The 12,897-nt window shown below is 33.2% G+C and overlaps 1 pseudogene; it reads left to right on the top strand.

Annotated features, from left to right (window-relative positions):
- LOC149529613 (protein TOPLESS-RELATED PROTEIN 2-like) overlaps positions 1-12,897 on the top strand; it is a 56,407-nt pseudogene that overhangs the window by 12,761 nt on the left and 30,749 nt on the right.

Genomic DNA, 12,897 nt, shown 5'->3' with positions numbered 1-12,897 from the left:
TAAGTTAACTCTTACTTTTATTATTTTAAAATGTCTTTGCTAACAATGTATTGTTCAGGTCATCAAGTGCAGGAGACTCCTACGAGGTTGACAGATGTCCATATGAGATTTTCGACTACAATGTTGGCAACAAGGGGATGTCCAGCTGGTAAATCCTTGTTTTTTTGTATTTGGCTTTGTGTTAATTATGAGTTGATAATTTGTACTTTTATCTTGGATGCATCACATAGTGGATTTTTTTTTACTGGTAGGAGATGCATCGCTTGCTATGCTAGATACATATCATAGTGCATGTATTGGTGATAATTCACTATCATTTCCTAGAGGTACCTATGTTTCTAGCACGGGAGCTATGCAGACATCGTTGTTGATTGACAATGATGAATCGATGTCTTTAAAATTTCCTAAGATTCCAAGTACTTTAAATAATTATTTTTTATATTGTAATATGCATTTACCTATTCATAAGAAGCTTTGGATTGATTATCCCATGACATTTTTTGCAGGAAATGATACATTTTATAAGAAGCTTTATCACCTCACACTGCAAATATTCAGGCCCACCATACGTACAACATGGAACATCATAAGTGAACTAATTTTATCCCACTATTTTTTGTTCATATCATTAATTGATGCAACATTTTTCCTTTCATTCAGGTCTTTCCTTTTACTAGCTATATCTAACAATTTGTGTTTTTTCTTAAAAGGTGGAACTTTCAAGATAAAAAATTAAAAGATTAGCTCATCAAAGATTTAGAGCATGAGTTTGGTATTAATATTTTTGATCATAAGAAAATGTTACAAAAAGCTTGCAAACATCTTAAGGTTGTGAGGGACTCATATAGAAAGAGTCTCATCCTAAACCGAAGTACGAGCATCCTCCCTTTATTATAGTGAGGGAATGGAATGAGTTCATTTTGGATGCAAAGGAGAAAGGGGATGGTCGAAGAGAAATTACACTAGCAAATGTGAGAAGGTATGCAAATATAGTATTAACTACTAGTACATTATGTAATAATGCACTAATTAGTATTGATCTTTATATCTATATCATCTAACATATTTCAAACTTTTCATAGGTTGCAAGACACATCAAAGGCAACAAAGGCTAGGCTGGAAAAGGTTGGGTAGCACAGACTTGGCTCTGGGGGATATTCTAAAATCAAAGCACAAGTTGTAAGTAGCAGTAAATGAATTGCAGAGAAAAATTATTTATAAAATGAAAATATTTTTTTTAATTAATAAAAAATAACAAGGCATTGATTTTAATGTGGAGGCCACAGAAGAACACAAAAGAATTGCCTTCAAGCAAGGCTATGCAGCCATGGTTGAACACCTATGGTAAGCTTCCATTGCCCCAACTAAACAATCTCCTGCATATTGTGCACAGGTAAATATGAAAAAATATATATTAGAAATTGAATACTTATGAAACAATCTATTTGATAATAATGTGCATGACATTGCAATGTAGCTTATTAATCATGACACAGATCATACGCCGCATCATGAACCCCTTGACGTGCATCATACTATCCACGGAGGTGCTCATTTTTTATTTAAAATTAATTATGTAATTATTAATACAATTTAACATCTTTAATTGAACTTGGTGTAACATTTTTGTGTATATTTTAGAGGATATAGAATCATGTCATGATGAAAGAGTGCTAGAGGATGTTCAGATTGATCAATAGGTAGATCATGTCACACATTCAGGTAAAGAAAATCTATGTTTTGTTCTTTTAAATTAATTTTTTGATTTATAGTTATATTACTTAAATAAAAACTCATAATTCACTAATATAAAATGGTGTGAATTTAACTCATGAAGTACTTGTTATTGCAGCAAATCCCCCTTTGGTGCAATGGCCTCATGTTCCTCAAGAGATGAGGAGGAGACATGCGTTGCAATTAGAACCAGTAGAGGAGGGGGATGATGAGGACATTGATATTCCTCTTAGAAATTTCATGAAAAAAAAAATAGCAAGAAAACCAAAAAGAAATGATTATTGTGTGTTAATGACTTATTCATGAATGTTGCGTGTTAATGAATTTTATGTGTTAATGAATGTTATCATGTGATTATAATGATTGAATGTTATATTTCAAAAATGGATGAGTGAATGAATGTTATTAAATGTTAATGAGAAATTTAGAGTGATGTTAGGGGGGGAGGGGCCAAATGAGCTTCCACCTTCACGTGGTTGGCCTTGTTTAGTAGAGAATATTAAACTATTCTCGAAACCAAGTGAAGCTCAAACTTTAAAGATAATCTTATAGTTAATGGTGACAACCAATTAGCAAGTCCAAATGAAGTTCTTTGTTAAAGGTACCTTTTTAGTTTTTAAAGCAGAATATCATGCTTTAATATTGTGTAGTTTTTTTTCTTAAGTCAAAGTATTATTTTACTATAAGAACATAATTTATGACTATTTTAGTAATTATTCTAACATCACTTTATGACAAATCTTGTTTTGGCAAAGATGGCAATAAGTGGTGTTGTCTATTCCTTGAGAGATCGAATTGCACAAGTCTATATCTCAAAATCATTTTCATGTGGTAGAATACTTACAACCATTTCATTCTACATTTAAAAACATTGATGACACTCTAGACACAAAATAATGCTCATGTTGTTGACTTGATAGTGCTATGAAGGCAAACCAATTTTTGAATTTGAATGAACCTAGATGTTTAGATCTGGTCTCCTTGTATTTAGTCTTCATGGTTCTTTGTCTCATTATTATTATCATCCTGGTGAGGTAACATTGTTGCCTTCTTTCTTAGTCTCTTACAGTTCATACTTGTTTAATTTGAATAATTTTTGAGTTCCTTGCAAAAAGGGTATGACAAAAAAATATGGTTATATAAGCTCTGTTTCCTTTACTTGAACTTGATGTTATGATTTATCATTTGACATTTTATTATTTTGATGTTGAACTTGAAGCATATGATGATACGATGGTATGATCATGATGTTGTGATTACAAGTTTATGGTGTTTTTGTTGTTTATATGATATTATGTGACATTCTAATCTAGATTCATGCTTATACCCTATATCCATTCATAATGTTTCTCCAAATTATCCCTTTGTTTTTTGCATCTTTGCTATCAAATTTTCTGCCATCTTCTATTGAGAGTATGGAGATAAGTAAGATCAAGGTTCATGAACTTCTAGAGCTTACTTTCTCCATGTGGACCTCATGTGCGTAGACATACAAAATTTGAAGAAGGATTTAGAAGAGCTATACTCTAAACCAATGCCAATTTGAAGTAGATATTTGGCTATGATATTGTGACAACCAATACTCCTTGGTGCAGGCACTGTTGTCACTGTACCACTCTGGAATAGGTAGAAATATTGTTGACACACCATTTGGACCATAGTTGACATCAATGACACGTTTGATATTAATGGCAACCCAAATACATATTTGCATCAATAACCCCCTTCGTCATTTATGAAAACATTTGTGGACTCTTCACAATGTCATATATTCCCCCCCTTGATGTCAAGGACAAAGGGTGTTCTCTAAAACATTGTATGGACTTTGCGTTACCATACATTACTCCTTGTAATACGAAAAAGTCATATCTATAACTAGACCCACATATCCTTCTTTGCAATTCATGATTTCACTATTTACATTAGCTTCCCCTATCCCTATCAATTCTCCCTTAGGAAATGCACCAAAAATGATTGCAATAGACATCAAAATTGTATTCCTCATTTTCCAATGTATATACAAATCCAAAAATGTCTTACCACCAAATTTGGGTCTTATATGTCAGGTAATATGCCATTATATTGTATCTTCAACAATCCAAAAGTAGATTCCCATGAGGAAATGGTTAAAGATAGAATCTTGTTCTGACATTAAATTGCAAGAAAAGATCTTTTGAAATATCAACATTATCTATTTTCTACATTTTCTTCTCAATCTATTATGTGCCCTTGAGACCTAAGATAAAGTCACCATCATTTGATCAATTGCTTCCCTTAATAGAAGAAATTCTTTCTTAATTTGATTTGTTTTCTCTTGCAATATATCTAGCAGAGAATGAAGTTGACTAATCTGCAATAGGAGATATGTCATTGTCTTCCTCTAAATCATGTGTCCATTAGCAAAATATGGGCTTCAATTGAGTCCATTTGTGCTTTGATGTGCTTGGTAGAGTCTTGCCATTTCAAACTATACTTGAATAGATTTGTAGTATTCTTGACACACACTCTAACCTTCTTTAGATTTTCTTGTAGCATGGTATGAGCATTAGTGCACTTGTTACATCTCTTAACTTTCCTTTTATCATTCATCTTCATTGTGACCTCTTATGCTTTTTGTTCAAGGTGTGCAGAGTGATATTTGAATGAGTCTATTAGTAGTTTCATTTGTTGTTCCAGGGCAAAAGATGCATCAATATGAATGTAAGGCATCATGAATAATCTTCACCACGTCATCAATTAGACTTTTTTTCCTCAACAATTCTTTTTCTTACCTCCTGAGTTTGAGAAGCTAGTTTGTATCATTCAAGGTCTCCTTTAGAATCACATTTATTGTTATAACAAAATTTACAAGGATAGCACCTATTTTTTTGTATAGGTTACAAGACTGATATATACCAATTCTGGTGTTGCTCTTTTAGCATTGGCATCAAATGTACTCCACAAACTGTGGAAATGGCAACAAAAGGAGTAGAATCTATCTAAAAAAGGTGATGCTCTTAATTTGGAAAGAATTTTTGTGTACTTCTTACAAAATTGTCTTTTAAGTGACTAAGACAATGATCTTCTCTATAGTCTACTACCAATCTTCAACCACAAATGTGGTAGCTAGCTAGTCGGATTGTGATGACTAATGATATCGGTGCTACAAATCTAGAAGAAGTTGATGCTTGCATAGCTTTGTCTAAGAACGATTCCTATGTAATGTTTTCCTCTTGTGGAAAGGTCTCCTTGTTCAATATGATGGTATTCAAGGTGTATCTTTTGAAAATATGTTCCTCTTCAACATGACTGCTGAGCTAGTCAATTTAGAAGTTATATTCTTACTTGGGTTCCTTATCAAGTTTTTTGTTTCCTTTTTTCAACCAAAGTTTTGAGAAAATATTATGTGGCATGCTTGCTAATGAGTATTTATAGTAGGTTATGACTACCTTCATGGCACCTCCTCCTACAGCTACTTTTCTAGCATTTCACCCTCAGGATAATAACATCATTGCAATTGGGATGGAAGATTCAACAATCCAAATATACAATGTCAAAGTAGATGAAGTGTGGTCAATGAGTCTCTTTCTTGCTCACTCATTTAGTGCATCACTAAAAATGGTGACTTCTAACTTGTGTCTTTTCAAAACTTGTTTAAACTAACCAAGTAAAAATGAAGCTTAAAGGCCACCAAAACAAAATTGCAGGCTTGGCATTTTCACACACTTTGAATGTATTGTTATCTTCTAGGGCCGATACCTAGGTTTGTCTTATTTTTGTATATCCATTGCCATCTCATTTTGTACATTCACATGTTTATAGATTCAAATTAGTAAATGTTTGGCCAATGTTTTGGCAGCTCTATTTTTGGAGCATTGATAGATGGGAGAAGCAAAAGTCAAAATTTTTACAAGTGCAGATAGGAAGATCATCACCACCGGTTGGGGATACAAGAGAACAATTCCATAATGATCAAGTTCACTTGTTGGTTGTTCACGAGAGCCAACTTGCTATTTATGCTGCTTCTAAGTTTGACCATTTGCATTATGTAAGTCTTTGTCAGCAATTTAGAATTCAAATTTAGTAAGTGATAATGATATAAGCTACCTTATCTATATGAGTGTAAACTGATATCACATTTGTTTGTACTGTAGTGGACACCTCATGATTCTCTATCTGCTCCCATTTCAAGTGTGGTATATTCATGTGATAGCCTTCTTGTAATTGCAGGCTACTATGATGGTGTCATTGGAGAATTTGATGCAGAGAGCTTGAGGCCACATTGTTGTATTGCACCTTTTTCATATTTAGCTTCAGGCATGAATAGGTAAGTTGGCCTAGGAAGGAAAAAGTTATGTTATGTATGGATAAATGGATCCCCAAGAATTTTATGATTTAACTCAAAATGTATCCTTTGATTATTCATGTAGTGTCTATCCTCTAGTAATTGCATCACATCCATCTAACTCAAATTAGTTCACTCTTGGAATGACTGATAGAGGAGTTTATGTCATTGAGCCTTTAGAATCAGAAGTAAAGTGGGGTGTGGGACCTCCTCCAGATAATGGTACCATTGCATTAAATCCAACATTAAGCAATCAAGGTTCAAAACCAGCTCCAAGGTAGTTCATCATATTAGAACATGGAAAATTGTGCCTTGTACTACCTTTTTATGTTTATCACTTACCTATGTGCAACTCCACAATTGATATTGATAGTCTCTTGCCCTCACTTTGCTCCTTTCGATATATCAGTCTTGTAACCTATATATATATATATATATATATATATATATATATATATGGTGCTTCTTTATGCATAAGTTTGAGCTTTTAGAGAAAAATCATTCACTTATGAACATTCCATCAAAGATGATTTATACTAAGGATATGGCTTTTCTAGCTATTAAGTGGAAGTTTCATATTTTTTGAACATTCAAATAACTTTACTTTTATTGATGCAGCTAAACTATGAGTGCCTTTTGTGTTCTTGACAAATGGTAAGCTTTCAACTTTTGTGAAGCCATTACGGATGCAAATGAACAACTGGTGAGGTGTCAATTTTAAGGCAATTTTTGTTTCTATAGTATAGTTGAATTGCTAGAAATGTTTCATCTAGAGGTGTCAATTGATAGATTGTTAACTTTTCATGTCATTTTCTACTTTGGTTGGGTAGTTCTCCTTGTATTTGTAAATCTTGCTACAATCTTTAGCCTAATGACAGTTTTGTATTACATCTAGGGTGATAACATAGTTGAGTTAAAACTTTGCATGAAAGAAAATATCAAGGGATAATATTTGGATTGTGGATATTTGTAAATTATGTTGGTTTTAGACATAGTTAGATCCTAAGTTACTATGTTCCAAACTTGGTGGTAGGAAAGAGCTAATAGGCTCAATGATTGATTGTGTTTTAATATTATTTCCTAGATGCTCTTACCAAGGAATTGATCAACAAGCAGCCAAATAAGGGGTTATAGTTATATATGCACTCTTATGATCATGTGATTGGGACTATAAATTTTTTTGTCACATTTATTTGTTTGAAAAATAGAGACTAGTTAGTGTTATTGGCTTTCATTCCTGATAAATAATTCTTTCCTAATTTTATTTTTCCCTACAGTCTTCACAAGCAATGGTGTCTCAAGAACCAAAATTTAGATGGGATGTGCCAATTATCGCAAAGGCTTTGCTCTCATAGGAGCCTTCTAAACTACACAAAATTTGATTCTAAAGCATAATTGCTCAGTGGTGACTTAGGATATCATGCACATTTCTTCCTCCTTCCCATTATTTTGTATGAAATAAATCATGTGATGAATGAAACAATGGTGTGGAGGTATAAATGTGTGCGATGCCTTGAGTCTCATGCACCGAGTAATTATGCTTTAGAATCAAATTTTGTGTAGTTTAGAAGGTTCCTATGAGAGCAAATCTTTTTCAATAATTGGCACAGCCCATCTAAATTTCTACCAAGCGTTGGTCTCAATTTAGATGAACATGTCTTCTCTTTGCCATCAAATGTATGGTACCACCATAGAAAATTAAGGGGTCTTGGTCACAATTTTGACAACAGTTGGTTGATTCTGTCATCCATGGTATGGCACCACCGTAGAGGATTGAAGGGATCTTGGTCGCAATTTCGATGCCAACTGGTCATTTTTGTTGTCGACGGTTTGGCTTCACCGTTGAAAAATTCAAGGGTTGTTTGTCAAAATTTTAACCAGCAATGGACACAAATGAGGAAATAAGAGTTCAGGTTGGACTAAGGAAATTGATGAACCTCTCATTGGTAAGTCGACCTTTTTTAAGTCAAAATTTTGATGCATAATGACTGTAATGAAAAGTTGATGAAAAAATATTGATGACAGGTTTAGTCGTCTATTCAACCAACTCTGGTCGAAATTGTGACCTTTTCTTGTCAAAATTTAGGGCTAAATTTACTAGTATATGGCAGTGGATCAATCATGGAAGATAGTGATGGAAGATCCTAAATATGATCTTGTTGAGCTCTAAAGTCTACAACTAGCAGAGAATCTATCATCTATCAGAAAAGGAAAGAATTCAATGTGTAAGTTTGGATCTCTCATTGTATGTATTTTCTTTATATCCAAAAATATTTTCCTGGTGTTGGTGATGTTTTTTGGGAACAAAAAAAACCAATGACTAGATAGATTAAAAAAATACATTACTCAATTAGGAGAAAATTTTGAGAATGTAATGGATGCTTATATTGAGGAATTCAAGCAAAGAATGAAGATGAGGATGAGGATACTTGAAGAACTGGTTACAAGGTATTATAATGACATATATTTTCTTGTAGATATAGAAAATACATTTGTACAAGGAGTAAAGTTGAGGAAGGCTTAGCTACAAAGTTTTGATTATGAAATTGATAATGATTTAGTGAGTGCAAACATTGTTGCACTATTGAAAGAATAAATAGACACTAAGGTAGAATCTTTTGAAAGATATGAGGAAGATAAGGCCACAATAACTATAAATATCAAGATAGCATCTAAGGAAAAGAATGATTGAAGACCTAGAAGAAAAATTGGGCACCCTAGGCAAGGGAAAGGAACTATTGTAGATTACACAAGGTCTTGGAGAGGATGAAGAAAAAGACAGTGGTGATGAGGAAGAGGAAGAAGAAGATGGTGACAAGGGTAAATCCCTAGTTGTCACTCTACTAAGTAAGAAGGCTCAAGGAAGAAGCTAGTAGTGACACCCCTCTCTCCTCTACCACCAACTAATCCAAGAACCAAGGCAACTGCTAGTGTTGAGTAGACCTCAAAACAAATAGTAGTAGAGACTACTGAGCCCAATGCACCTAAACCTAATAGAAGGAGATTAGTTAGAGGATCACACAAAGGGCAATCAAAGTCTATTGATGAGGTATGTGCAGATCTAAGAAGACCTTTAGGATTATCTAGCTTTAAATTAGTAAAATATGATACATTGGATAATACTAATAGAAACAAAATTGAGGAGGCTATGGTAGATATGATTTCTAATCATAAGCTAGCTCCTAGTGAAATTTAGAAGAAGATACCCAAGGAATTATATGATAGACTAAAAAGAAGATGGCAATAGGTAGAAGAGGAAGAGGAAAAGATAAGGACAGACACCTTAGTTAGAGTTATGCCTAATTTGTCCTAGGATCAACAGGAAACATTTTTGGCAACGTACAAGAATAAATTAGTTCCTAAGTATAGAATTTTTTTATTTTACAAAATAAAATGGAAGCTATAGCATACCAGGATGAATTTCTTTGGAAAATAATTTTTGGCTTATCAACCAAGGGATGAAATACAAAGAAAGGAACTAAAACTATGACCATCGAAGGTGATCACAGTAGTGGAGAAAGTTTAGGTGTGCCAAGTCTGCAAGATAGCATGTCCCCAATATATGCTAACACCCCTGACACTCTAGAGTCAGAGCAATCAAGGCTCATAAGTACAGAGGTAGGAATAGAGGTAAAAGACACAAATGTAGTTAGTCAGACTATTTCAGCACCTCATGTTGAGGAAAATAAAAAGATAAGTAGATCTGAACCAAGTGAGACTATTGTTGTCTCAAGCACTGAAGTAATAGCACAACTAAGTGGTGAAACTCCCTCACCAACTCCCAAATTAGTGCCGAGCAACAACACTCCTTCACCAAGTAGAAGAGGAAAAGCAATAAAGGACACTTCACCAAATATTGAAGTTAGTCTAGAAAAAAATAATTGAGATACCACAATTAGATTTGGAAAATCTGACCTTGGAATAAAAAAATTTGTTACAAGATATTTTGACAAAAAAGAAATGGCAAGAAGAATTAAGAAGAGAGAATAAACAAAAATAGGTACTTATGATGTGAAAAACATTTTTGTTGATGCTTTTGATATTCAAAATTTTGATGAAGAAGCCCCAATTATTACCCAACTTATAAATATTGTTGAACAAGTAAATGTTGGTAATATGGAATCCAATGAGAATTTGATGAATTGGTATGCAAGAAATTTTGAGAATAAGGTTGTGAATAAAGTCCCCATAACAATTATCGAGCAAAAATTTCAATTGCAAGAGCTTGTATAGGTTATGAAAGAACTTATACAAAAAGTAAAAAAATTGTACAACATTATGTCATATGTGCCAAGATTGAAAAATAATATTCAAGCACAAATACACCAAACACAAGATGAGATGAAGAGATCCAATGACATTATTTCATAGTCAATGGGATCTAGCATTGATCATTACAATAATTTATTGAATGCTCAAGGCACATTGGTCAAGCTTCAGACAACTGACAACAATATGAGATCTAAATTGATCTATATTCAAACAATGTTAATACCTCACATAGAGGTCATACAAATGAAGATGCAATCAACCTAGGATCTTATCAAATAATATCACAATCTTTCAATGGTTGGCAACTTAATTGACTTAGTTGCAAGAGTACAGTTGTAGAATCACATTTTGGAGGAAACAAGAACCACATGGGATCATGCACTATCCATGATCACCCAAGTTCATCATACATTCATTCATAAATATGGTTTTCTTCCACCTATTCGATCCAAGTAGCTATGACATACATGTTCAAAAAAAAGGGGGAACTAATAAGTATGCATTTTATATTGTTTATTCATTATTCATTTTTGGCATAAGTCATAAGACTTAGGGGAAGAGCTCATTATCATATTGTATTTGTAATGATGTAAATATGACAAAGTATTTTTTCCACTAATAACAAAGGGGGAAATTGTTGGTATCTCTAACTATTGTTGTCTATTAGTGTTCAAAACTTAGTCATTTATAAAGTAGAGTTAGCCAGTTATCATTGTGACTGAGTTACTCTATATAGGCCAAGTCATGTACATAACTATGTATGTACCAAGCTCTATAGCAGCCAATTAAGTGTGTGGTCACTAATAATTTTATATACTAGTCAAGCTCAACATTAACTAAATAGTTTAAAGTAGACAAGTGTCGAGTTCCATAGTATGTGTCAAGCATAATACAAACAGAGAAATAGTAATGTCGATTATCAGAAAATAGTATACGCGGAGCAATGCAAAATATACATAAAAGTCAAGAAAAGTAAAAATTTTGAGGTAAATCATTTTTGAGCTGACATGGAAGGAACATTTAATAAATGTAGAGGTAGTTACAAATATTTTTACACATTTATGACATTGATCACAGATCCCTATGTTTTGTGACCATCGATTTAGATGAAGGGGAAAATATGGAAGTATCTAGAAAACTCTTTATGGAACTCTTTAAATAGAGAAGATCTTAATCTAGATCGTATGACGATGAGATGAAAAGAGAAGAGTGAGTATAAAAACAAGGATTAATATGATAATAGTGAGTGAAAGATCAAGATCAGATCAAGAGTTAGTGGAAGTGTTCTATTATCTCTTAATAGAGAAAGTGACCTAATCAAAGCAATGAAGGAGAAGAAAAGTTTTATCAAATCAGAAGAGAGGATTAGTTTACAAGAAGACTCAAAATCAGCTTACAGGGCATACTAAGAGTCAGGTATTGAATCAATTCTAACCAACTTGAATTAGGGTAAATCTTTAAACAAAGTGGTCTTAAGAGATCTTTGTAAATCTCCTAACAGAGTCCTTACTTTATTGTAAGTGTTAAATCCTCTAACAAGGTGAGACCTAGCAATCTCAAATGCTTTTAATAGGGTAGACCCCTCACAAGGTAGATCATATATTATGTTCAAACATTGTAACCCTAACAAGTTAACTTTATTACTGTAGTAGTGAAGATTTGTGGGTGTCATCCCCACCCCAGTTTTACCTTCACCTTGGAGGGTTTCTTGGTAACAAATATTGTGTTATGTGTTTATTTTCATGCATGTGATAGATCAGATTTACATGTTACAACAAGTTTATTATTACAATTTTTACATGCACAAGTTAACTGGTGAATGTGTGAATGAATTGGTGAAAAGTAAAAGTGCTTAAGATTCTGATTCACCCACCTCCCCCTCCCTCTTAATATCTTGTTATCCTATTTATACTTACATCAATCAACATACATGGAATCTAGAAAACTATGTGGTTTTTATAAGAAAGGAGTTGGACAGTTTGGGTGACTTTAAAGTTAGTGATGTCTATTGGGACAGTAATGGTGAGGTAGATATGATTTTTAAATGGGTGGAAAATTTTTAAGGTGATGGAGATTGTCAATTTGAATTATGTAGCCATTGGGGGGAAGAGATTTTTAAATTACCTTTAAATAACCATTGTTTAAGAGCTTGACATAGAGTGTGTTATTAAAAAGGTAGGTGTACAAAGATTTGTTAGGATGTTGACAGATATTTGAGGCAAATAATTAAATAAATTGGCTACAAAAGTAATAATTATATTGGTTTCTCATTAATTAATGAGTCGATCTAGTTTGTGTGGGAGAATGTCTTGAATGATGGTTGATGGGGTTTTGTAAGGATGATGTTATGCTTCATTATTGCTCATCAAGGTGTTTGGTTGTATCAGTTGGAAGCCAAGTTTATATGTGTGAAGCTCATAAATAAAAGAACTAAATTTCACAGTGAAAAATAACATATTGAAAGATAATCTAGGGCAAGTGAATTGAAGCTGGTTGTGGTGGAGGTTGCCTTTACGTTCAAAATGAAGAAATAACAAAAGGTGATCTTTGGCTTGGTCCAAAATCAC

Source organism: Cupressus sempervirens, chromosome 11, assembly GCF_028749045.1.
Source record: "Cupressus sempervirens isolate cs-2001-9-10 chromosome 11, ASM2874904v1, whole genome shotgun sequence".
In the NCBI taxonomy this organism is placed as follows: Eukaryota; Viridiplantae; Streptophyta; class Pinopsida; order Cupressales; family Cupressaceae; genus Cupressus; species Cupressus sempervirens.
The sequence above is the reverse complement of the archived record's forward strand: the minus strand, read 5'-3'. Positions and strand labels throughout refer to the sequence as shown.